At 54.1% G+C, this 23573-nt stretch overlaps 1 protein-coding gene and 1 long non-coding RNA gene across 3 annotated transcripts in view; one reads left to right on the forward strand and one right to left on the reverse strand.

Moving 5' to 3' along the window:
- LOC106022030 lies at positions 1 to 23340 on the reverse strand. 2 transcript variants are annotated; one of them, XR_002385125.2, is made up of 3 exons: positions 22816 to 23327; positions 11975 to 13966; positions 1 to 4330 (listed from the first exon to the last, which is right to left on the reverse strand). It is a non-coding gene; the product is annotated as an uncharacterized LOC106022030 (long non-coding RNA). The 2 variants fall into 2 exon arrangements; XR_005881478.1 differs by lacking the exon at positions 11975 to 13966 and having other exon boundaries at positions 1137 to 4330; positions 22816 to 23340.
- Positions 1 to 23573, forward strand: part of Igsf21 (immunoglobin superfamily member 21) — a 214609-nt gene that overhangs the window by 5310 nt on the left and 185726 nt on the right. The window lies entirely within an intron of this gene.

Here is a 23573-nt window from a genome sequence, read left to right on the forward strand (position 1 = left end):
TGAAGACCATGGTGTCACCCCTAGGAGGTGCCCATTCTTAGGAATAAGTTTCAGGGGACAAACAGGATGGTAAGGCCCCCCACTGTGTGTTTCCAGGAGATCAGGGGCAAGAGGGGGGGGCCTACTGGCTGGTCTACACTCCTCATAAGGAGCTCTTGGATGCAAAGTGAGGAACTAGAGGCAGTCACTATGGAGCCCAAGGCAGCAGAGAGACAGCAGGAGCAGGGCCCTGTAGTGCGGACTTGATCTTAGCCTGGGAAGGAATCTGTGCCGGCGTGTCTGCCTGCTGCCTCCCACCAACCAGGCACACAGATCTTTCTGGGCTTGGCTTAGACGCATTTCCAAACTAGGTGTCAGTGAGACAAGACCTTTGGGTTGCGTGACTCAAGCCAGAGCTGCCCCCACGACACTCAGGTGTCTCTAGGGGAGAACTGGCCTCAGCTACAGTTGGGTGTGGCCCTCAGGACCAAGACAGGACCATCAGACAGAACCTGAACGCTCCGCAGAATGTAGAAGATAGAGAACTACTTAGGTTGCCCTCCTGGCCGATGAGGCCCTCAGAAGCTGCCCTCTGTCATTTCCCAGGGCCTGGGGTTGGTGAGGCTTACCCCTCAGGAAGGGATCTGAGATGGACCCAGTCACAGTGCAGAGACATTTGACAGCCTGGGGCTTCTGGTAGGGGGCTCCTGTGTCAGCCATAGCCACCTCCTAGCAAGTCCAGCTCAAGGGGTATTGAGGGGGAGCCTCCCAAGTCTCCTCATCAGCCCCTCTGGAACTGGAGCCCTCTGGAGGAGGTGTCAACTTCCTGAAAAGAACTGCACTGGGCCCTGTGTGTGAAACAGGATTATTCTGCTGTTGGTAACACTGGGAGGGCTGTGTGGTTCACTGGTTAGAGGTGGCCGGTCCCATCCCTGTGCTCCGCCTTCCCTGAAGGACAGAGCCCCACTGAGTGTCATCTGAGATCCACATTGTCATCTCTGCTGAGTGTGACAGGAGCCTTGCTTGTTTCTGCTCATTTTTGCATCTTCCCCTAACACACAGTGATGCCCAGTACAGGGCTATTCATATTAATAAGTCACCTTTAACCTTTAGACACACAAGCCGGGTTTAGAGGAGCCAGCAAGCACATGACGAAGTTTGCAGCATGTGTGATTTAGTCTGGATAGACAAGAGAACTTCCTGGCAGGAAGGACCCTCTGCTCTTGGAACAACAGCCTCTCTTGCAGAAGACTGGTAGGTCATTAGAGTGGTCATCGAATGAATGAATGATGTCTCCCCTGAGCCTGGCACTCAGACACTGGGCCTGGCTTGTCTCCTGACACTGCTGTGTCCGCCACCTCTAGGACTGTGAGAATGTGCCTGCTGTCCAGTTCTGTGCATTGTCAGGCACAGTCACTCTGGCTGGTGTCTGAGCAGACCAGTCAACTGCAGAAGATGGTGGGAGGGGCACAGGGCTTCAGTGTGCTCCCTGGTGCGGCGTGGAGAGGGGTGATGCCCTTGGCTGGTGCCTGATGTTGGAGATGAAGAGGGAAGGAGAAAGGGAGGGAAAGACAATTATTGAATGGTGACCTTGTACCAGACAGGTGTACCCACAGATTGTAAGACAGTCTCCCCACTTTGCAGACTAGGCTATGAGGCTTGCGTAGCTTCTGTGACAAGCCCAAGGCCACCCTGCAGCGAGGTAACTGGCTCTACCTGGCCACTCTCTGCCTGTCCCTCCTCATCCATGAGTGTTTCCTGTTACTAACTTGCAGCTGACTGTGGAAGGCACATTGATGTCCCAGAAACAGTCAGTGCTACAACAAGGTCTCCAGAAGAACCAGCTAAAAATCATTGGGCAGGACACTTAGGTCTGCTGGGCCCACTTCCATCTTGGTCCTATGGCCCAGTAACCAGTGGTCTTAAGTTCCAGTCCCCACTTGAACTGGGGTCAGAGCCACCTACTGCCTGGTACAGTATACCTGGGTATGTCTCTACCCATCTCAGTATTAGCCTCTTTGTCTTTTAACAGGCAAGAGCAGGAGACTGGGGGTGTGGCTTGTGTGTGTGTGTGGTTTTATTATAATGTATTTCACTGTCAAGAGGTTGGATATGCCCAGTAGTGCAGAGGGGTCCAAGGAAGATAGAAGAACAAACATGTATCACTGAGCCTAGAAGGGGTGGCCAGAGACCAGGCTGGCACTGGACTGTGGATGGACAGCAGGCAGAGGTTGCTGCTAACCAGGCCCAGGGTCTGGTCTGTGCTTGGAGCCTGGGAGCCAAAGCGAGTTTGGCCCTGTAGCTGGGAAACTTTCTGGAACCTCTGTTGGGTGATGGATGATTGTGGGGCTTCCAGAGATAAGGTAGCCTCCAGGAAGACATACTGCCCTTCAGGGACTATCCCATGGCTCCCAGTCCCGACTGGGGTCTTCCGGGACTGCCTGGGCCAGAGCCAAGACTGATGGGAGCAGGTACTGTCTGTGGAGAAACATCTAGTCTCCAGCAGGCACCTGACCAGTCAGGTCTTGTCTCTACCATGTGCCTCATGCATGCATTTGAGGCTGAAGGCATTTTTCCCAGCCTTGGTTTCCCCAAAGGCACAAGTCAGGTAAGGCTGCTGGGACAGGCATGCCAAGCGAGGCAAAGAAGCCTTGGTGTCTGGTATTGGACAGGGACAGGAGACGTGGCTGCTAAAATCACCACCTCTGGCTCTCAGAGAGTAGTGCAACCCCCTGCCCGGGAGCCCAGACAACGTGACACAGTGCAGAGACATGGCGGCATTGTAAAGAACCTCCCAATTTCTGAACCGCTGGAACCGAAGAGTGTTGGAGCCAGAGGAGAGACAAGCCGTCTCCTCCACAGCTGTTTTCCTTAGTTCAGCACTTGGGGCCTCGTGTGCAGTAGGCAAGGTGATCTGAGCCACAACACTTAAAAAAAAACACTGTTGATTTTTAGATGGAGTCTCTCTACGGTAACCCTGATTGTCCCAGAATTCGTTAGGTAGACCAGGCTAGACTCAAACTCACAGAGATCCTCCTGCCTCTGCCTTCCAAGTGCTGGGATTGAAGGTGTGTATCACCACCCCCAGAACTTCTTGTTGCCTCAGCTTCTCAGAAGCCGAACCGTAGGCTTGTGCTCCTGACTGACTTGTGTTCCTGACTGGCTTGTGCTCCTGACTGACTTGTGTTCCTGACTGGCTTGTGCTCCTGACCTGACTTGTCCTCCCTGTTACTAAGGTACGCCAAAACGCAAGGTCTGGGAAGGACTCTTTCCTAAGCCCACCCAGAGTAACGCGGGGGAACGCGTTCCAGTTTCTCGTCTCTGAAGAGTCCAGTGAGAAGATTTCCAGGGTCTTCTAGTGCCTGGTGGAGACTTGGCAGCAGTTGGGAGTGGGTGGAAGGCAGTCCGGTGCCCAGCCTCACAAGTCACAGGATTCACCGGGGAGTGGGGCAGCTGAGCTGCTGGGTATTTGTTGCTTCACCGTTCTGTCCCCTTGTCCTTCTGTTTCTGTCACTGCAGAGGTTCCTCTGATGGAACTGTTTCTCACTAGTCACGGGCACTCCCATTATCTCGCCAGCACCATCCTTTCCTTCCCCCTCCCCCACACCTCACCCAATGGGAAGGTGTCCATTGGGGCTGCCCTGGCATTTTGCTGGGTAGCACAGAGGTTCTGGGGCGCAAAGGCCAGGCTGGGAGTAGGCAGGGGACTGGCAACGGCATTTGTAGTTGGTGCTCATGGCTCATCTCCTGAGACAGCCTGGCTGGTATTTCATCACGCAGAAATTCAAGCTGTATAATAAATAGCCAAAGGCCAGGTGCCTGCCTCCAGAGAGCAGGTGAAGAGCTCTAATTGTCACGGGGCACCTACTGTCCCAGGCAGGGGCGGAAGGAGAGCTGTGGGGACAGCCGTGATGGCCACTTCACAAAGACCTCTTTGTTCACTTCTGCTGCTGAAAAGTGGGTCGCTGCTTGCTGGGAGGGGAAGCGGTGTGTGTGGTGGGGGAGGGGGTCTGGAGTCTGTCAGAGCGGTGTGTGTGGTTGGGGTGGGGGTCTGGAGTCTGTCAGAGCGGTGTGTATGGTGGGGGTGGGGGTCTGGAGTCTGTCACCTGACTGAGGAGATAGAGGTGGGATGAGGAAGAGGCATGGAAGCCTGTGAGGAGGCTCCTGAGGCTGGGGCTGCCTGAGTGGGCGGGGTTAGTGGCTTCCAGGATAGCCAGAGCTGCAGGGAATGGCTGCTTGGCTCAGGAGCTGGCAAGGTCCTCTCTGGTCCTCCCTCCATCCTCCCTGCCTCTGCCTCTTTGTGCAGCAGATGAAGATTGCAGGGTTCCTGGACCACGCACCGTGTTGAGTTCTAGAAATCCAAAGGAGAATGAATGAGTTACTCCAGGCCTTAATTAAACTTACGGTCTAGGACCACAGCTGTTGAATGGCATGGCTGTGGGACCAGGGAGATGGCTTGGTGGGTAGGGCATTTTCTGTGGGATCCCCAGAACCCATGAAAAAGCTAGGCATAGTGCACCCCCATAATCCCTGGACTGGGGTTGGGGAGGTCAGAGGCAGGTGGATCCCAGAGGCTTGCTGACTTGACAGTTTAGACAAAGGGAGGGCCACCAGGGTCTGTGAGAAGCAACTGAAGAAACATTCCCACGTCAGCCTCTGGCCTTCACACACGCCTGCATGGAGTGTGTGTGGGGAGGTACACCTGTACACACATGTAAATACACATACAGGTATACATGCATACACAAATACACACGAGTACATACACGCAAACATACACACATATACGTATGCACGTACATACAAACCCACACATGCACACACATGAAAAGAAACACTAAACAAAGTTTCTCAGCATGCACTGACTGAGTGGACAAGGTTCAGTCACTGTGACCACACAAGCCACTTGGCATGGGTCCTGGTGGCTGATGGCATCTGTGGGATGGCTCAGAGGGAGAATTCTACCTCAGCAGGTCCCACCGGCAGGTTGGTCTGTGCCCTGATTCCTTTAAGGTGGGGAAAGGGTGGGGGCTGGGTGCTCTTGCACATTTTGTTTTTCAGGCTGTCCTCCCATCCCAGGACAGCACCTCAGGTGAGGCCACCCATCTTGAAATCTCTGCCACCACCGCTAGCCTCCCTGTTAAGCAAAAAGATAAGGAGCTGGAGACTGGGAAGCGTAGGACATATTTGTTGTCTCATAACTCTTGAGGCTGAGACAGGGAGATCATGAGCTGGAGGCTAGCCTGAGCTACATAGCAAGTACCAGGCTAGCCTAGGCTACACAGCAGGACCCTCTCTAAGACAGAGCTCCATCACTGGGGCCACAAGCCTTCCGTAAGCGAGAGGGAGCAAGATGTCTCCCGTGTCAGCTTGGTTCTCTTTGTCATTGGGTTCTCGGTCTATTTAAAGCAACTGGTGTTGGTTTGCCATTTGGGGCCGTGATTTAAATTCTCTCTCTTTCTTTAAAGTGGTTTTATCTAAGTAAATAACGAGGGGAGTTAAAGAAAAATGCTAAACGCATTGCAGAGCAGGTGGCAGGGATCAGGTAGTCTGGGGAGGAGGTGGATATGAGCTGTGAGCCACTGAGCGGGGAGGGAGCCTTTGAGAGAGGAGGAGCAGGCTCGGGCTTCAGGGGCACAGTCTGCGTGATCTGTGAGTACCCAGGGTGGCATGGGACCCCAGGGGAGGGGCCATCTCAGGGCCGTTTGTGCAGGGACTGGATCTCCAGCAGCCTGGGGAACTGTGAGACGAGGAAGCAGTAGGCATAGAAACTGCTTGAGGGCAGGACGGCCTGGACAGAGGGCACTTGTTAGGGACCTAAAGGAGAAGCTGGCCGTGGGGTCTGCTGTTGGTATACACTGAGCAACAGCTGGAAGTTCTAGGTTAGCCTCTGAGGCACTCAGCACATACAGAGGCAGAATGAGTTTTACTGACAGCGTGAGAAGCAGCCCACTCCCACCCAGCCTCAGTTTCCTCATTTGTCAGGGGAGGGATGCACTCTGTGGCGGCCTGATGTGCTTGATGACGGTGCTGACGAGAGGCAGAGCCCGGTACACTAACCATACTCTCCACATTGACAGTTCCACAATGACAAGTTTCCCCCTGGGACAGGAAGGAGGTAGCCTGGCTTCTCCAGGACATCGCGGTGTGCACAGGGTGTGCCAGCTCCCACACTAACCTGTGACGGCCTTTGCCGTGTGTCCTTCCAACTCGAGATGTTTCAGAACCCCTGAGCCTCCCTGATCCCGGCCACCTCGCTGATGGATGACTTCACCCCAGGGTGCACTGATTCGTCATTCCCAGTCTATTTTCCACTCTGTTTCCCACGGAGATGTTCTCCCTTCTTAGATCCATTCCGATCACCTTTCCTCACATCCCCACTGGCTCTTGCCGTGTGACACCTGAGCCACATCCATCACCAGCAAGCTCCAAGCAGGTGCTCCTAGCCGCGACTCTGCCTCACAGGCACAGGTCAGGGGAGGAGGCCCACGAGTGAGCTAGCGTGGTGGAGTGCAGAGTCTTCCTCTATTTAAAGTCTTTTAGAGCAATCTCAGTAGGGAGATGTTGAGCCCAAAGTCTCCTCTGAGAGCACCCCACATCTGCCCACACACCTCCCTGCTTCCTTCCGAATAGGCCAAGTTCTTTCCTCCTGACCAGCAACTTCCCCGTCCCAGCCCTTCCTTCATCTACCTGAAGGTTCAAATTGACTTTGATGCCGACTAATTTTGCCAGTTGAAATTCAGGAGAGGCTTATGCACATGGCGCTCATCGAAAATTGCAGTGACAAATGCCAGCAACAATTTCTTCTCTGACACCATCTCTGAAGGGCTGGGGACCAGATGGAACTCCCCTGCCTCGAGCTGCCTTGCAACAGTCCTGCCCTTGGCTCTGCTCCTGAGTGGGTCCCATCCCAGCCCTTCCACCCCTACCCTACCCACCCCTTCCAGTTGGCTTTGTGTCCTGAACCTTCAGGACATCTGGTGCCACCTTGGGGACCAAGTTGGAGCAGGTGATATTTCCATGCTTGTTAACTTTTCTGTGTACCAGACTGCTCTAATTATTCGATAAAGACCCACCTCTGTGTTCTGTGGGATGTCTCTCTGTCCATGCTCTTTGGGCAGGGTGCTAAGTCACACGAGAATCCCACTTCCCTGGGTAGTGGGTGCTGGTGGGTGCTGTCTTCCTTAAACTCTGCTGAGCTATCAACCCAAGTCCCCTTCCCAAGACCTTTGTCCCTGGCACACCCTATCCTTATTGTGCACGTGATGGGTCTCTGAAAGTCAAGTTGAAAGTCAAGTCCACTCTCCCTGTTCATTTGTCTTGCACTCAGCATAGTGCACAGCTTTCGATACTGACTGGATGACTCGTAGTTCACATTCAAACACTCGTGTGGCTGACTCTCTAATAGACAGTTCCTAATTGACTTTGAGGTGGCTGCAGGAACCCTGAAAAGGACTGGTTTGTTGGGAAGGCCTCCAGCCTGTAGGTCCTGAGTCTCAGGAGCTGAAGTCTATGAGACTTCCAACCTCCATTAACTCTCTTCCACTCTCCTATAGCACTGAAGGATGGATCTGAGCGATCTGGGAGTCTTCCACAATGGTGTATGTGGAAGACAAGTCCCATCCATGTCCACAAGAGCTCCTAAAGACTCAGCTGGTGTTTCCCCCAGCTGCAGGAACCCACATTTTACAGAAAGAGAAACTGTGGCTCAGAGGGTTTAAGGCACTTGCTCAAGACACCATAGTCTTCTGAGATGAAGTATCACCCCCTGTAGGACCCTTCTCAAGAGTAGATGTAGGACGGACAAGGGACACTCCAACTGCCATGCATACCTGGAGTGTAGACCTGTTCCTTCTGTGAGCATCATCTCTGAGTTGGACCCTAGGCTCAGGCTGGGGCTAAAGCTGGTTAAGATCATTGTCCTCAAGTGGGCAAAAACTCATGAGTCAATAATTACTATTAGAAATTATAAAATGGGGAGAGTCACCAAGCCCATGGGGGACACAGGCTGGGGAATCACTAATCTACGTGCAAGCCAAAGCTAACCAGAGAGGGACACACATGACTGGGTCTTGAAGATAGTTTAGAAGTTTGCATGGGGAACATGGGAGCTGTAGAAACCAAGATCATTGTCTACAAAGGGCCTGGGGCACCTGGAGTTCTGGGAGGCAGGAAAAGAAGTGAGATGAGGTGTGACAGTGACAGTGAGCTAGACCTGGAGTCACCTAGAAGACAAGTCCCCAGGCATCTGTGAGGGATTGTCTAGACTAGGTAAGCCTTCTGCACATCATCAAGAGACTGTCTTGATGAGGTTTAAGGTCGGAAGACACACCTACACCTGGGGTCCTGGCCAGAACGAAAAGCAGAAAGTGAGTCGAGCGTCAGCGTTCATCACGTCCCTGCCTGGTCATACGACTGTGGATGCCGTGTGACCAGCTGCCTCACATTCTTGTCACCACGGCTTCCCCATCATGGTCGACTGCACCCTTGAACTGAAAACCCAAATAAACCCCTCCCTCTTAACTGCTTTTGTCTGGGTGTTTTAATCACAGCAATGGGAAAAGGGACTAAGATGTAGCTGTGATTGCAGCTCCGTCCTGAGACTCATGAGAGTCCTGTTTCCCACTGAACAGGCCTCTGGGGCCAAAGGTTGTTAGTACTTCTGTCACCTGTGTGTGCCCGGGGACAGTTCTGACTCACGGTCCAAGATGGGGCTGCCCAGGCCCAGATCCACTGCAAGTGGTACCAACAGCAAATGTGTCCCAAGCACCCTGTCTGTGTGTCCAGCACTGTATCTGCTCTCAGCTGGTTGAACTCACTCTCATGACATCTTCCTAAGAGGCACCTGCTTGTACAGAATCTTCATTTTTTTTCAAAAGAAACTGCAGCCCCGGAGACGTTAAGTCACTTTCTCAAGGTAGCATGGCTAGTGTGTGGTCCTGTTTTCTGCCTGCCTGTCTATCTGTTGGCTTGGTTTAACCTGATCTTGGTTAGCCTCCCATCCAAACCCCATGTGACCCTTGGTGGGGATCTGGAGTTCTAGGACCTTATGACTGGGTCACTGGGAAGGCCACAGGGCCTGCCCTTCTGTGATCTCCATCAATGGGAGGTGTTCCCTGTGCTCTGTTGTCTCTGGCCTCATGATTATTATGTCTGTGTCCTGGAGAAAGCGTGCAACCCGGGGCTTTAAACTTGAAAGGATTTTACTTAAGCAGCATTGCTTCCCACAGAAAGAAGCCATACAGGCAGATTGTGTATCTATATTTAGTGCATCATGCAAAGCTGGGCGGACAGGTGGGGAGGGGCTGGACAGGTGGGGAGGGGCTGGACAGGTGGGGAGGGGCTGGACAGGTGGGGAGGGGTTGGGTAGGTGGGGAGGGGTTGGACAGGTGGGGAGGGGTTGGGTAGGTGTGCTGTTGGCCAGGGAGATATGGTCCATGGTGATGGGTAAGCACACAGGCTCTGCAACCAGCCCTCCCTCCTCCAGGAATCCCAGAGAGCATGGCTTCAAGGAAAGTAGTGTTCTGGGAAGAAGTGGAGGGAGGATGGGCGGCATACAGGGAGGACCACTAGGGCCACGCAAAACTAGACAACAAGATCTGCCTTTCCATGCTGTGAGCTGCCCTAGGAATTTTGACTTTTGTACATGCCAAGCCTTCTGTTCAAACCCACATCCTTCGAACTGAGACCTTCGTGTGTGATAAGTCTCCTCTGAGACATCGATATTTAGGGGTCACCTGCCATTCTCACACATGTGGAGCCCAATAATGTCTTATGACCCATCCTCAGACCTCCCCCTACACTAGCACGTGTCCTGGGGTGACTCAGTAACCTGTAGTTTGGGGAGTTGGTAGATGCGTGTCTGCTCCTCAGCAGCTTAGGACCATCACACCAGAGACACCCAGAGCTATGGATGGGTTCACTAGGCCTTCAAAGCCAGACCAGCAAGGAAGGAAGAATCCCAACTTGCTTGCTCTGTTCATCCACCTGCCCACAGATCCACACATCCACCTGTATGTTGTCTCCATCTGCCCATCTACACACATTCATCCACTCATCCACACACACATTCACTCACATAGGCATCCGTCCGTCCATCTGTCCATCCACCTGTCCGTCTGTCCATCCACCCGTCCATCTGTCCATCCGTCCATCCACCCACCCACCCATCTTTCTCCAACAAACATTTACTGCATCCCCACTGTATTACAAGTGGCCCAGCAGGCATTGGACGTGTGGGGAATGAGACTAAGGTAAAGGCATCCCCCATGAGCTGCCTCCTCAAGGGCAAAACTAGAGAATAAGTGTCCCCATGAGTGGGGAGAGGCGCCCTGTCAGGAGCAAGAAGAAGGCTAGAAGGAGCAATGGCCACAGGTGGTACTCAGTGGGGAGAGGCCTATCTGCTGCCCATCTGCCATACTTCAGGTGCTGGGCCTGCAAACAGGAGCAACACCCCAGTCACCATGGCAGGACCATGCGGCTGGAGGCTGGACTTGCAGGTTTGCAGTGAATGAGAGGGACTCTGATGGGACAAGGGAGGGCCTTAGAAAGCATGCGGGGTACTCAGTATTTGACTGGCTCGGAGCTTCCAGACTGAGCTCCCTGGGACCCCCAGTTTTCCACTGGGTAGCACGGAACCTATTTGGAGGTGGCACATGGGTCATTCCTGACTCAGGGATTCCTGTTCAGTCTTTCTGTTCTCCTGCCTGGGGGAGTGGCACAGTCAAGCAAAACCTTCAGGGGTGAGGACCGGAGGATGAGGGGAGGTCCCAACTTCAAGTGCCAGGTGCATGATCCTCTCTGGTCATCTCTGCACGGGGACACTAAGGCTCGGGAGCTGTGAGTTGTCCTGGGCCACCAGAAGGGATGTAAGTACCTCAGGTTCCTCCCACCTCCCACGCAGCACTATGTGGGTTGCTGTGGAGACGCCCCTCTCCGGCTCCTCGCCCTTCCCTAAGACACCCCCATGCCCCTCCCTCCCCACTGCCGGCCAACAGCTCCACCTCGCCTCACGGGAGCCTTGAATTAGCAGGAATGTCCTAGGATCCCACGCTTCATTGTGTTTTATTAAGAGCACCCGGGCTGGCTCTGGCTGGCACAGCTGCTGGCCCTCCCCACCCCTCCTCTCAGAGCAGGGCCTGAGCCACGTGTTACGTGCTGCTGTGAGGGGGGAACCCTGCAGATGCACACAGACTCTGCGACTAGAGAGAGCCCTGCGAGGTGGTCACAAATCTCTAGCACACCTGGTCTTGTGGTAGCCATTTGGAGGATGAGCTCGGGGAGACTGAGGGACCAAGCCAGAGTCACACAGCACAGGGTACATGCCCCTAGTCTTCAGTTTATGACCCTTTCCCCGGGGTCTATGCAATGTCCTGGCCCAAGAGGAGCTACCCTGTGTCCCCTGCTGGCCACAGGGACGATTGGTGCTCATCCAGCAGCTTGTGAGTTTGGGTTTGAACCCCTGAAACAGCAAACATCTGGTAATATCTTCTGGGGCATTCACCCGCCCTCTCCCCACTGCCTAGAAGATGCTGTCAGGGGTGATGGAGAGTGGAGGCTGTGTGGCCGCTGACACATATGGTGACAGTGTCTATGAAGTCTCCTGGAAGGACTGGAGGTGTCTTGAGTGGAGAGAGGGAGGAGGAGCATCTTACCCTCTGTATTATCACTGCTGTTGTTCTTACCAGTTACAATCGGCTGCTTGCTTATCTAACACTGGTCTACTACTGTCAGCCCGATGTGGCACTGACTGGGACCCCAGGACTGACAGTGGGACAGATGAGACAGATGTAAACATCTGACTGTAGCCCTGCGGCGGACAGAGTAGCCCAGGACAGGAGCCAGTGAGGCGGAAGGGAGATGCAGGGTGACATCTCAGAGGAGGTGTCTTTGAGCTAAACTGGGGGGGGGGGGGGGCAGAAGGAAAGTGGGCTGAGTTCAGCTCCACCTAGCCAAGGTGTGTGTTAGTCGCCGACCCCTTCTCAGGCGTCCTTACCCAGATGTCCCGCCACTGGAGATCTGTCGTCTGCAGTTTCCTGGTGCCCCTTTGGCTTTGGACACGAGAAACAAGGCATTCTGAGTCAAAAAAAAAAAAAAAGCAGAGCAGGAGACGGGGACAAACACACACCAGACCAACTCTGGATGGCTTTCTGGAGAACTCCGTGGTGGGTCCTGCACCATCTCTACTTTGCAGATAAGGAATCTGAGGCAGGACAGGGTGATGTTTTTAGGGGAGCTGGGTTCCCCTAGAGTCTGTCTGTCACTCGACTCCTCCCCCACTTCCTGTTAGCTGATTGTGTGTGTCTGATTGGGTGGGAGTTAACTTCAGCACTAACGCTCCACCCTCTCCTGGTCAGTTCCACTGTGTCCTAGGATGGCCTCTGGCCCCGCAGGCCCCAGTGAGGGCACAGTGGGCTATGTGGCTGTATGCATTGATGTCCCTCTGAGCTGGCAGGCGACGGGAAGCAGAAAGGTATTAATTAGCAGTTATTTGCTGGATAGAGATTAAGGTGTCGGCCCTCACATCCGTTTTGGAGCAGCCGAGAAGCAGTGGTAAATCAGAGCTATGAATCGATGCTGCGAGAAGGAGATACGTTTTAATCTTATTAGTGGCGTAGTGTTACGGAGCTCAGAGAAGCCTCCCTCAGGCCTAGGAGGGAGAGGCTATTGTGTGGGAGGGGTGGGGGTGCTCCATGGGAGGATTCCAGTTAGTGGGTGCCCTGCCCAGCTTCCTGGTGTCTTTGTCATGGATTTAACCCTACTGTGTGTCCCTCTGGGGTCTCCTCGGGAATGGGTGGCTCTGAGTCGGTCCTGGGTTCATCTGCGTGGCCTAGTTGGGGTTTGATTTGTGCCCTGAATCACCCAGGATCAGCGTCAAAACTGAACGACACCTGCTTCTTGGTGAGGACTGAGGCTGAGAGAGAGATTGGCTGGTGAGAGAGAAGGGGGTAAGGCCATGGTGGGTACCGGGCGCCACTCTGAGATGTGCAGCCTCAGCCTTCCCATAACTTAGGACGGTGGGCGTGTTCCTGCGCCATTGCAGGTGCACCTGTGCGTGGAGTGCATGTAGAGATCAGGGTTAGCCTCAGGTGTTGGAAATCACCTTCCATCTATTCTGAGACCCCATCATCCTGCATACGCTGGGGTAGCTGGCCCCAGGGCTCCTGGGGTTCTCCTGTCTCCATCTCCCATCTCACCACAGGAGAACTGGGGTCACTGACACACACTGCCACCATGTCCAGCATATGCAGCGGGCTCCGGAGAGTCGCACACTCACAGCAAGCACTAAACGCTGCTCCACCTCCTGTCCTGCTGCTTTCTCCTCTCTCAGGAGAAGAGAAGAGAGCTCCCTGTGGATCAGGAAAAGTCATTCAAGGCAATGGCCTCTGCTTATGCAAGTGGGCATAGCCCCAGGGATCTCTTGTCCCAGCTTGGGGACAAGATACCAATAGTGGACTTTTGGTCTCTCCTTTCCGAGCATCTTTAGGAATAGGAAATATACTGGTGGCCCAGGGTTGACTTCCTGTCCCCTCTTCCGTACCCAGAGGCAAGATGTAGCATCTCCATCCTTAGCCACGACTCCCTCTTTTACACCTCCTGCTGTGAGTATGTCATCTGGACATTGGGTGTGGGAAGTCAGACGCCAGTTCTGACCCCATCTACCATCTGTGTGGCACTGGGCAAGTAACTTCACCTCCCCGCGCCTCGGTTTTCCAGTGCGTAAATGGGGGAACAGCTGCCCCACGAGGTTGTCATAAAGGTCTAATTAAGTATTTCCTCACTGATAGGATGGCTCTTTAAGGGTGTAGCAGTTAGCCATGTGATGCTGTAACAAGCAAGCCTCCAACTGTCCTCAGAGGGCTCGCCTGCTGTCTGTTTTCCTGCTCACACAGGGGCCACTGTAGCTGGCTTCCCTCCACACAGGGTCATAGGGATCCAGGCTCCATGCACCTGACCTTTCCTGGGGCCGCATCTTCCTGCTTTCTGCCTAGTGGGAAGAGAAGAGAGAGAGAAGTCCTCCTAATTATGTAAAGATTGGTAGCCATACTCTCCCCTTGATTGTCACCTGCCACACAGGGGTGCATGCTAGGGACTGACAGGCTGCTGGGGTAGCGGGGGCAAGTGGAGACAGCCATGCTGAGGGAGGCCGTGGGTTTCTGGCCTTGCTGTAGTCGGAGCTCCGTGCTTCTTTTTCTGCTGGCTCTGTGTGATAGCAGAGTGTCTGTTACTCCAACTCATCCACTTCAACGTATCTGCTGCCCCAGCACCCAGCACTGAGCAGGGTACAGTGTCTATGCATCATGAGTTGGGAACGTGGACCAGTGGACGGAAAGAGACTGGGCCCTGCAGCTCTCCTGGCATTTACAGCCAGTCTGTGACCCTGGGGACCCACCCTGCCTCATCGACTAGACTGCTGGAGTCCCGTGTCTGTGTGTGTGTGTGTGTGTGTGTGTGCAATGGCAGGTCTCATGTCAATGGAGTGGGAGCCTCTGTGAGCACCCTTGGAGAGGTCATTCAACCTGGGTGACCCCCAACTTGCTGCAGAGGGATGACCAAGGTGATGGAAGGGACCCCCCCCTCGGTCCTTCCTTGTTAACATAACCTGCCCTGCCCCCCCACCCCATGCCAGTAACTACCCTTCTATGTTTCCCTGTGCTTGAGACCCTGGAGGATACCACAGTAGATGTGGCAGGTGTCCTGTGGTCACTTGACCATCTGGGGTGTTTCTGGTGGTCCCTACTTCCTCCCCTGATGGCCAATGGAGCACAGAGACAATATAGATTAGGCAGGCAGGAGCAGGAGGCGACCACTGTGACAAGTTGAGTAGGTTCTACTTCCTTGCCAGGCTGGTAAGAACTTGGCTTTAAATTCTTAACCTAAATAGAGTCATCTCCACCCTGCCTCCCCCTAGGATGCAGAGCACTTTTTTTGGAGCAATTAAGGAAAAGCATAAATCAGTCCGGGTTTAAAAGCTCCCTCCATCTGACTCCGTGGCTGGCTAAAATTAGAGTCTCCATAAAGGATGGGGCAGGGAAAGCAGAGGCTCACCACAGCTGGGGGTGAAGCCAGGCTTCAGGCCAGAGCTGGAGCAGGCAAGGCCGCCAGCCCACCTCACCTCTGCTGACCGGAGCTCCTGGAAGTCTGACTCCAGACTTGGACCTCCCAGATGCCCCACTCTGGGGGAAACTGTGTGCAGAGGGACGGAGCAAACTCACACGTTTCCCGTGTGGCCTTGAGCAGATCACTCCATGTCTCGGAGACGACAGTGTCTGCATCTAACAGCCCTTTCCCACGCGAGCGGATGAGGTTTGAGTGAGCACTGATGAGCCTAGCTGGCTGGGGTGCAGGCTGAGCACCCCACAAAAGTGCTCGGGTCAGAACGCTGTAAGTATTTGGCCTTTGGACTCCCGTGTGCCTGGCACACTACCCTGGAGATGGGGCTGGAATCTAAACAGTAACTTGGAATTGGTTTATCTCATCTACATTTTATACACGGAGCCCACGGGGAAGTTCAGACAAGATCAAAATGGTTCCAGGTTCAAGACAAAGTTTTCAGTGTGGAATTTTCTGCTTATGTCTCCCCACATCTTTCAGAAGGTTACAGGCCTTGGAGAATCTTGGACGTTAGCTCTTTTGATTAAGGGTGCTTGCCTGGGTCCACAGCTTACGAGACTGGTCATACCTCTGTCTCCTCTGACCTGGCCACTACAGCACACAGTGGGAACAGGAAATGTGACCCTCATCTTAGCCAGTAGTGACCCCTTAGTGACACATCCCCAAGTGACACATCTCTTATGCCCCCCAAACCAGTTCAGGCTAGCTCATAGCATAGGCCCAACAGCAGGGTTTCCGGGTGCCCCTTCAGTCCCTGAAGACTGACTGGGTCTGTCCCTGATGCTCACACAATGTCTTCCTCCTCTCAGAGCCTTGGCCCCTGAGCACTAGGACCATTTGGGGAGCCTTCCCTTTGCAGGTAAGAACCAAGTGAGACGCATCTCACACTCAGGAGGCCGTTGCCCAGTTTCTACCATGTGCTGGGCTTCACTGTGCCACTCTCCACAGAGCTGGTGGCAGCAGAAGAGAAGATGCTAGAGCATCTGGGAGCATGCAGCTGCTCTGAGGTGAACAAGCGAGAGGAAGGATGAGAGAGAGTGAGTGAGTGTGTGAGTGAGTGTGTGAGTGACTGAGTGAGTGAGTGTGAGTGTGTGTGAGTGAGTGACTGAGTGAGTGAATGTGAGTGAGTGTGTGACTGAGTGTGAGTGAGTGAGTGTGTAAGTGTGAAAGCGTGTGAGTGTGAGTGAGTGTGAGTGAGTAAATGAGTCATTGGAGACACAAGTGACTGAGTGAGTGAATGTGAGTGAGTGTATGTAAGTGAGTGAGTGTGTGAGTGTGTGACTGAGAGTGAGTGTGAGTGAGTGAGTGTGAGTGAGTGAGTGTGTAAGTGTGAAAGCGTGTGAGTGTGAGTGTGTGTGAGTGAGTGTGTGAGTGAGTGTGAGTGAGTGTGTGAGTGAGTGTGTGAGTGAGTGTGAGTGAGTGTGTAAGTGTGTAAGTGTGAAAGCGTGTGTGTGAGTGAGTGTGAGAGTGTGAGTGAGTGAGTGTGTGAGTGAGTGTGAGTGAGTGAGTGTGTAAGTGTGAAAGCGTGTGAGTGTGAGTGAGTGTGAGTGAGTGTGAGTGAGTGAATGAGTGAGTGAGTGAGTGAGTGAATAGAATGGTAGCTGCGGACAGGAAGGAGGAAATGAATGGGGGAGTGAGGGAATGAGCGTGTGACGGATGAGCGAGTGGAAGACTGCTCCTCCTCTCTGAGGTCTCCTTACCCACCCTACCGTTCCTGGGAGCCCTGCACAGCTGTGGAGACCCTGCCCTGCCCACTCCCTGCCAGCCACTGAGAATGCACATAGGCTGAGGCACAGCCATCTCTTAGGCCCTCCAGGGCCAGACATTCACCTGTCTTCTGCCTGTGACCCCCCCAGAGCCCTTGTGTGGACCACTGTGACAGCTTCTCTGTGGGATGGGTTCACAGCTCCCTCTGGGGTGAGTTAATTCTCCCAACTTACTGGCTCATCTCCAGGCCTCTTATCTGGGAGTAAGCTTTTGGGCAAACACATTAGGGCCAGCTGGAGCCTTTTGATAAACACCTGCCTCCTCGTCTGGCCCAAAGCTGGGTGCCCGCCCGCCTGACTGGCCAGCACCTTTTGGGCCACGCCTTGCTGTTGCCCACCATCAAGTGTGTCCAGCCACCGAGCACCCACTTCCTGGAGTCCTGACAAGCCCTGGTGCCTGAGCCCTGGCTCTCTGTCAGCGGCAGTCAGCCATGGACCTCACTCAGTTAGTCCAGGGAGCTGAGGTGAAGAAAGCCTCACACAGCTCCTGGCTATGCACCGAGGACTGGGCGTGTCTGGGTCTGGTACCCAGTGCTCCCCTCAGCCCTGAGAGGAAGGAACTGTCAGTATTCCTGCTTCACACTTGGGACAACTGACGCTCCTGGTACAGTCACTAATAGAGATGAGAGTGACTAATGTTGCCCTTCTGTGTTGAGCTGTCTGTGGCTCCCAGTACCTGAGGCCCCAGCGTCATACTGACTGTAAGAGACCTCGGAGTCTGCCCCTCACATCCCATACTCCAACGCGCAGTGAGGGGAGACACCTTGGGGAAACGGAGACTTAAATGGGCTTCACAGCTGTGATTTGTTTGCATGGGTTTCCACCATGGACGGCAGATTTTCATGAGTTTATCATCTGGTGATCCCACCACAACCCTTCGAGGTAAGCAAGACATATTTGTTTAACAAATATTTATGTACTACTCACCGTGCGCTGGGCACGCTTTGAGACACCTTATGAATATTAATACCCTTAATCGGCATTAACAACACTGCACTGGAGTCTACTATTTCCCCCATTTTATGAGCTAGGACATTAGGCACAGAGAGGTTAAGACACTGACTTGAGGTCACATAACAGGTGAAAAACAGTTAGTCAATGAGGCTGCGACTCCTTCAGGTATCTCTGCCTACCCAGCCTAAGGCTGAGGATCAGGACAGCCAGGGCTGGGATTAACACATGGGCACCAGCATCAGTGAGTTTTAAGATCTGTATCTCGCGTGGATATAACATAATCCCTCCCAGGCCACAGGCCGTCTTTCTTCCCAGATGCTTCTTTGTGCTGATGTGGGTTTTACATCTTCCACGTCAAGGCCCGAGAAAGTTGCAGGGCCAGAGGCCACAGCATAGTCGCTCAATTCTCAGGGCTCTGGGGGCTCCCTCCAAAGAAGAGCTGATGCAGGGGTTTGGGCATGGCTGGTGTCTTTGGGAGTAACTCCAAGAGGCAGCTGCAGTGTGGAGGGAAGAGGTTGCTGACCTGATGAGGACCAGGGACGCTTTGGAATGCAAAGTCCTGTCTGGCACCACAAGGAGTCAAGCCCACAGGTGGCAGATTCCGAGAGAGAGAGAGAGAGAGAGAGAGAGAGAGAGAGAGAGAGAGAGAGAGAGAGAGAGAGAGAGAGAGAGAGACAGAGACAGAGACAGAGACAGAGACAGAGAGAGGAGAGAGAGAGCAAGAGAGAGAGAGAGAGGGAGAGAGAGAGAGAGAGGGAGAGAGAGAGAGGGAGAGAGAGGGAGGGAGAGAGCACGCATGTGTGCGTGTGTGCATGCGCGCGCACACGTGTGGTGTGTGTGTGTGTGTGTGTGTGTGTGTGTGTGTGTGTGTGTAGGGTACCCAGTGTGGTTGCTAAGCTTCTGCTCTGTCTACAGATGGAGAAACTGAAGCACAGAGAGGCAGCCCCACAGTCTGTGACTGAGGAAGGAATCAGGCTGCCGATCATGGAACATAAATGGCGTGCCCACTGTGTGCTGGCTGGTAGCTCTATCCTGACAGTTGTCTTGGTGGAACTCAGTCCCTCCTGAGACCTGGGTCTCCCCTGGGCTCAGCCTGTATTTTCTTGATTCTCAGGGACGGTCCCAGTCACAGATTCTTTTATTCCATTCGATAAAGACCATTTGTGGCATATGTAACCCAGCATGCAACATTTAAACCTCTGTAAAATGCTTTTCGTGAGCGAATTCACTGTTCCCTTCCCTGTAGGAGTGCATGAGGAAGTACTGTGGCCACTGAGCAGAACGGGGGTGAAGGCGACTCACACCCCCATGAGAGACAGAAACTCTCAACCTCTCCACAGCTGGAAGACTTGGGGCTTGTTGGGTGATATCTCCCAGTTGGTGCATGGCCTCTGGGCTGTCTCACCCTCCCTTCTGACACCCTGATGGTCCTCAAGATCCCCACCTTCCCACAAAAGCCATCCAGCTGGACGAGGTTGTGGGCAGACCCCCGGGCATGCTGGTACCTGCCGGTCTGATTTCTGTTGCCATAACAGAATACCAGAGGCTGTGTCATTTATCACAACATAGAAGTTTATTTGGCTTGTAGTTCTAGAAGCCGGAAGTCTGGAGCCTGGCAAGGGCATCTGCTTGGCAACAGGTGACCTTGGGGTGTAGCCGGAGGTTCAGCCCAACTCTGGGTTGAAGTCTGGCTCCACTGTGTGCTAGGGAGTGGCCCGGGACAGACTGCTCAGCTGCTCAAGTCCTGTGCCCTCCCCTGTGAGATGAGCTAAGTTAACTGTGCCTGCCAGTGCCTGCACCCCAACACTGGGACTCTTCCTGTGCCTCTGCCCCACTGTAAGATCAGCTCTGTCCGAGGACCCACCCCAGAACTGAGAGCCACAGTGGTTCTGAATCAAGGGCAATGGGGTCCCCAGCAGCATTGGGCCTAACCACCCGTAGGCCAGCTGCACGGACATCTGTGGCAGGAGAGACTTCTACAGCAAAGAGGTGGGATGATGTAGGCCCCATCTGCTAATGATGACAAGTTGGCTTTAAAGTAAGAGAAATTGGGATCGCACGCAAGAAGGCACTTTTCATCTTTGGATCAGCAAGGTTGGCTATCTGGTTCTCTACTGGCTGTGAGTAGGATGGAGGCAGAGGGAAGAGGAGCCTGAAGTCTGGGCCTGAAGACAGGAAGAGGGGGAGAGAGGAGGAGGGCAGGCAGGTACTCAGAGAGCCAGCAGGCAGCCGAGAGAGGCCCAGAGGCTCCGTTCCCTGTTCTGCTCTTGCCAGAGAAATGAGGCAAACGGCTTCACCTCTCGGGGCCCCGTTTCCTTCTCAGTAAAAATGGGAAAAACAACAGCAAATTCTGCTAGCTTGGCCCACTGTTTCTTCAGTTTCCATCCAGAACTGTACAGTCCACAGGCACGATTTCACACACACCATGTCCAGCATAGACCCTGTGTGGTCTACACTGCACCCTGCCCTGAGCGGCCCTTTCTGTCTTCACAGCAGCTTGGCTGGAACGCTGTCTCTATTTACAAAGGAGAACACTGAGGTTTAGAGAGGTTGACCAGTTGTTCATTGTCACACAGCGTCAGGCTGGAGAGTCAGTACTAGAGCTCAGGGATCCAAACCTGGCTTGGGATGGGACTCTGGAGTCAGTCTGGGTCTCCAGTGTGCACCTGCTGGCCTCTGGTGGGAAGGCTCGTGACCCGGACACAACCAATGAAATCACTACCTCTGGTTAATCTACAGGCGAGCATTCAGTAGTGCTCGGCTAACCTGACATGAAGGGGGACTTGTGCCAGGCGGAGGGCAGGCTCCATGGGGGCCTCTTCTCTGAGGAACCCGAAGGAGATGTTCAGTTCCTCTGTGCCTCAGTCTCCCCATCTGCGGCCCTCAAGGCTGGTGTCCAGATGGGGATGAGGGTGGTCCAGTGACAGCGGCTGTCCTGTGTGAGAAATGTCTGGGAAGCCAGGCTTCCCACAGCCTCAGATGAGCCAACTTTACAAAGGAATTCTCGCCTTTCTTGATTCTGTGAGGGAGGCCTGAAAGCTGCCAGTAATCAGAGTGTTTGAGGCACAGGACAGAAAATAGCGCCTTCACCAGGTGCCATTATCCCACCCGCCATCCTGAGCAGGGGGGCATTGTCAGCTGGAGGGAAGACTGGAATGGAGAGATTTCTCTCTTAGAAGTCATCACCTTGCATCCAGGGACAAGGCTGCCCTGGCCTTTGTTCCCCGACTCTCACTGGTGTCTAAACGCCACCCATTACCCTGTTTTCACCACCAATTCCCTGGATTCATCCTCCTGAACCACCTGGGGGACTCTATAGACACACGAAAGCATTCAAAGTTAATGGTGAAGCCAGTGTGGAAACTAAGCCGTAAACCGGCCTCCTCCCTGTGCCCAGCATCCGGTCCCTCCCTCCCGACTCCTGCCTGGCAGTGTGAGCTCCGCTGCCCTAGTTGGCACTGGGCCCTTGGACATAGGGAATAGAGGCAGTGAAAGTCCTAGGGGTGACCTTCCTCCTGCTAGGGACATTCTCTTCTGGCCAACAACACACAGGCAATAAATACGGCCATAATTTATGTAGATGTTTTGGAGTCCTGCAGAAGGGTGAGTGGGGACCAAGATGGTAATATCCCTCATGTCAGCTTTGAGGGCAGTCAGTAGTTCAAGTTCAGTGAGCATACGTGTGAGCCCCTGTGGACACAGAACTGAGGGTGTGTGTGTCCTTAGTGTGTCCTTGGGTCCCCAAAGGACTCTGGGAGGAGACAGGGCCCAGATGTGGGAGGGATACTGCATGCAGCTCTAGCGTTTCCAAGCTCCTCTCTTCCTCCTGGGGAGACCTGTCAGTTGTAAGCCCAGCCTGGTCTTGTAGGTCCTGTTGGGCCAGAATTGAATGTGGCTGGCTGTGCTATGCAACCTTGAGAGGCTCTCCCACCCTCTCTGATGCTGTGGAGGCAAGGGCATCATGAGGAACTTGCATGGCATTGTGAAGAGCCAGGCAGAGCTGGAGGTGAGACATGCCAGTGGCTCTCATCTCTGTCACTTTCCCACTTCCTTGCAAACTTGGAGGGGCCAGACTGGTTGCTGAGCCTGCCTCAGGGCCTCCAGTGAGAATCCTTGTGTTCCCGGTGGGTTGTGCTGTATGGAATCATCGTGCGTCCGTTCCGGCCCATGCCCTGGAGATGGCCCTGGATGGGAACCCATCCTCCCCTCCATCCCCTCCAGGAAGCAAGCCCTCAGAGTGGGCCATGGGAGGGGCAGGTCGGCTGCTCCCATCCCACACCCTCAGACCTTGGCAGAGAAAAGATTCCTGTCTTCTAGAGGGAGTGGGAGGACCAGGGTAGGGTCCCCCAGCCAGCCTGTGTCACGGCCAGGATTGCGGCCATGAGAGTCTCAAGAGTCTTATTGGGGTTATCATCAGATATTCTCCACCCCCGCTCCTCACCCCCACCCTCTTAGCACCCTTCCCAACCTTAACCAGCTTCCAGCGGTGTCACGTGACTCCCCCCCCCCCCCCGCCCCGGTTGTCAAATGAACAGAGCTCTTGGCTCAGAGAGGGTAGGTGATGACTTAAGGTCACACAGTGAAGCCGATGTCACATGTGCCTCCTCTTCTCACTCACACCCCCCATATCCAGAATCTGGCTGCTTCTCTCTGTTGCCACTGCCGCCCCCAACCCAGGCCACCATCTGCCATTCCTGCTTCCTCCCAGCTGGCCCTGGCTGCCACTCTCGCCCTCCATCTCAGCTCCTCATGGTGCCCAGAGACACGTTATTAAAATGTAAATCAGATCCCCCGACTGCTTCCCAGCTCAAACCCTCCAAGGCTGTTGTACTTGACTCCTAATCCCACAGCTCATCCAGCCTGCAGGCTGCTGCCTCTGTGGCCTTACCTTCTCCCCTGTCTTCCCCCACACACTTAGGGTTTTGGCTCCCTTGGGGCCTCCTGGCTGTCTCCCCACACCCCTTGTGAGGAGCTGTGCAATCAGAGTCCTTAGATATCTTACCTGAGGTGGTGCAGCTGGTCAGCAGTAGCGCCCGGAAGTTCTGTTCGGCATGCAGGCTCTGAGCCTCAACGCCCATTGTGAGCTGGTCTGTTTTATTCTCTGTGCTGTCTCCGATGCCCAGGGCAAGGTGTGCTCAGAGGATAGAGGAACATGGACCCAAGGAATGCAAGACCCAGGGGGGCCCTCAGAGGCCAAACCCAGGGAGGCAAAAGGGAGAGGGAGAGGCGGGTCTGTGGCTCTTTGGGAATGTTTTTGTTGTCCTTAGCTAGTGAGGCTATTTGTATGCAGTGTGGAGTGGCCACCCCATACAAAACGACCAGTGTTTGCTACAAGCTCAGACCCAAAGACCAGAGCTTAAGTTTGAGCAGGCATGCCCGGGGCCCTGTGAGGCAGCCTGCTGGAAGGCATGTGGCTATATCCCCAGGTCTCTAACAGGCTGAGTCCAGGGACAGGGCTCTGGGTCTTTATTGGCCCACAGAGCATCTCACTGGGACAACAGGGCTAAGTGTGTGCCACATGTGTGCCCTGAGCTCTGCCAGTCAGTGCTGGGACTCAGACCAGCAGCCAGCAGGGCCATGGGGCCACTTCGGGTAATGATACATAGATAGGAAAGCAGGGAGACTGGGGTGCTTGGGAAGCAAGGGCAGAAAGGTCCTTGAGATATTGGGGTGAGACCCCTGTGTAGCAGGGAGGGTGACTGGACAGAAAGGGCATCTGACAAGTGCAGGCTTTTGGCTGTGTAGCTAAATGACTAAATC

This window comes from Mesocricetus auratus, unplaced genomic scaffold, assembly GCF_017639785.1.
Source record: "Mesocricetus auratus isolate SY011 unplaced genomic scaffold, BCM_Maur_2.0 Super-Scaffold_100014, whole genome shotgun sequence".
Taxonomy (NCBI): Eukaryota; Metazoa; Chordata; class Mammalia; order Rodentia; family Cricetidae; genus Mesocricetus; species Mesocricetus auratus.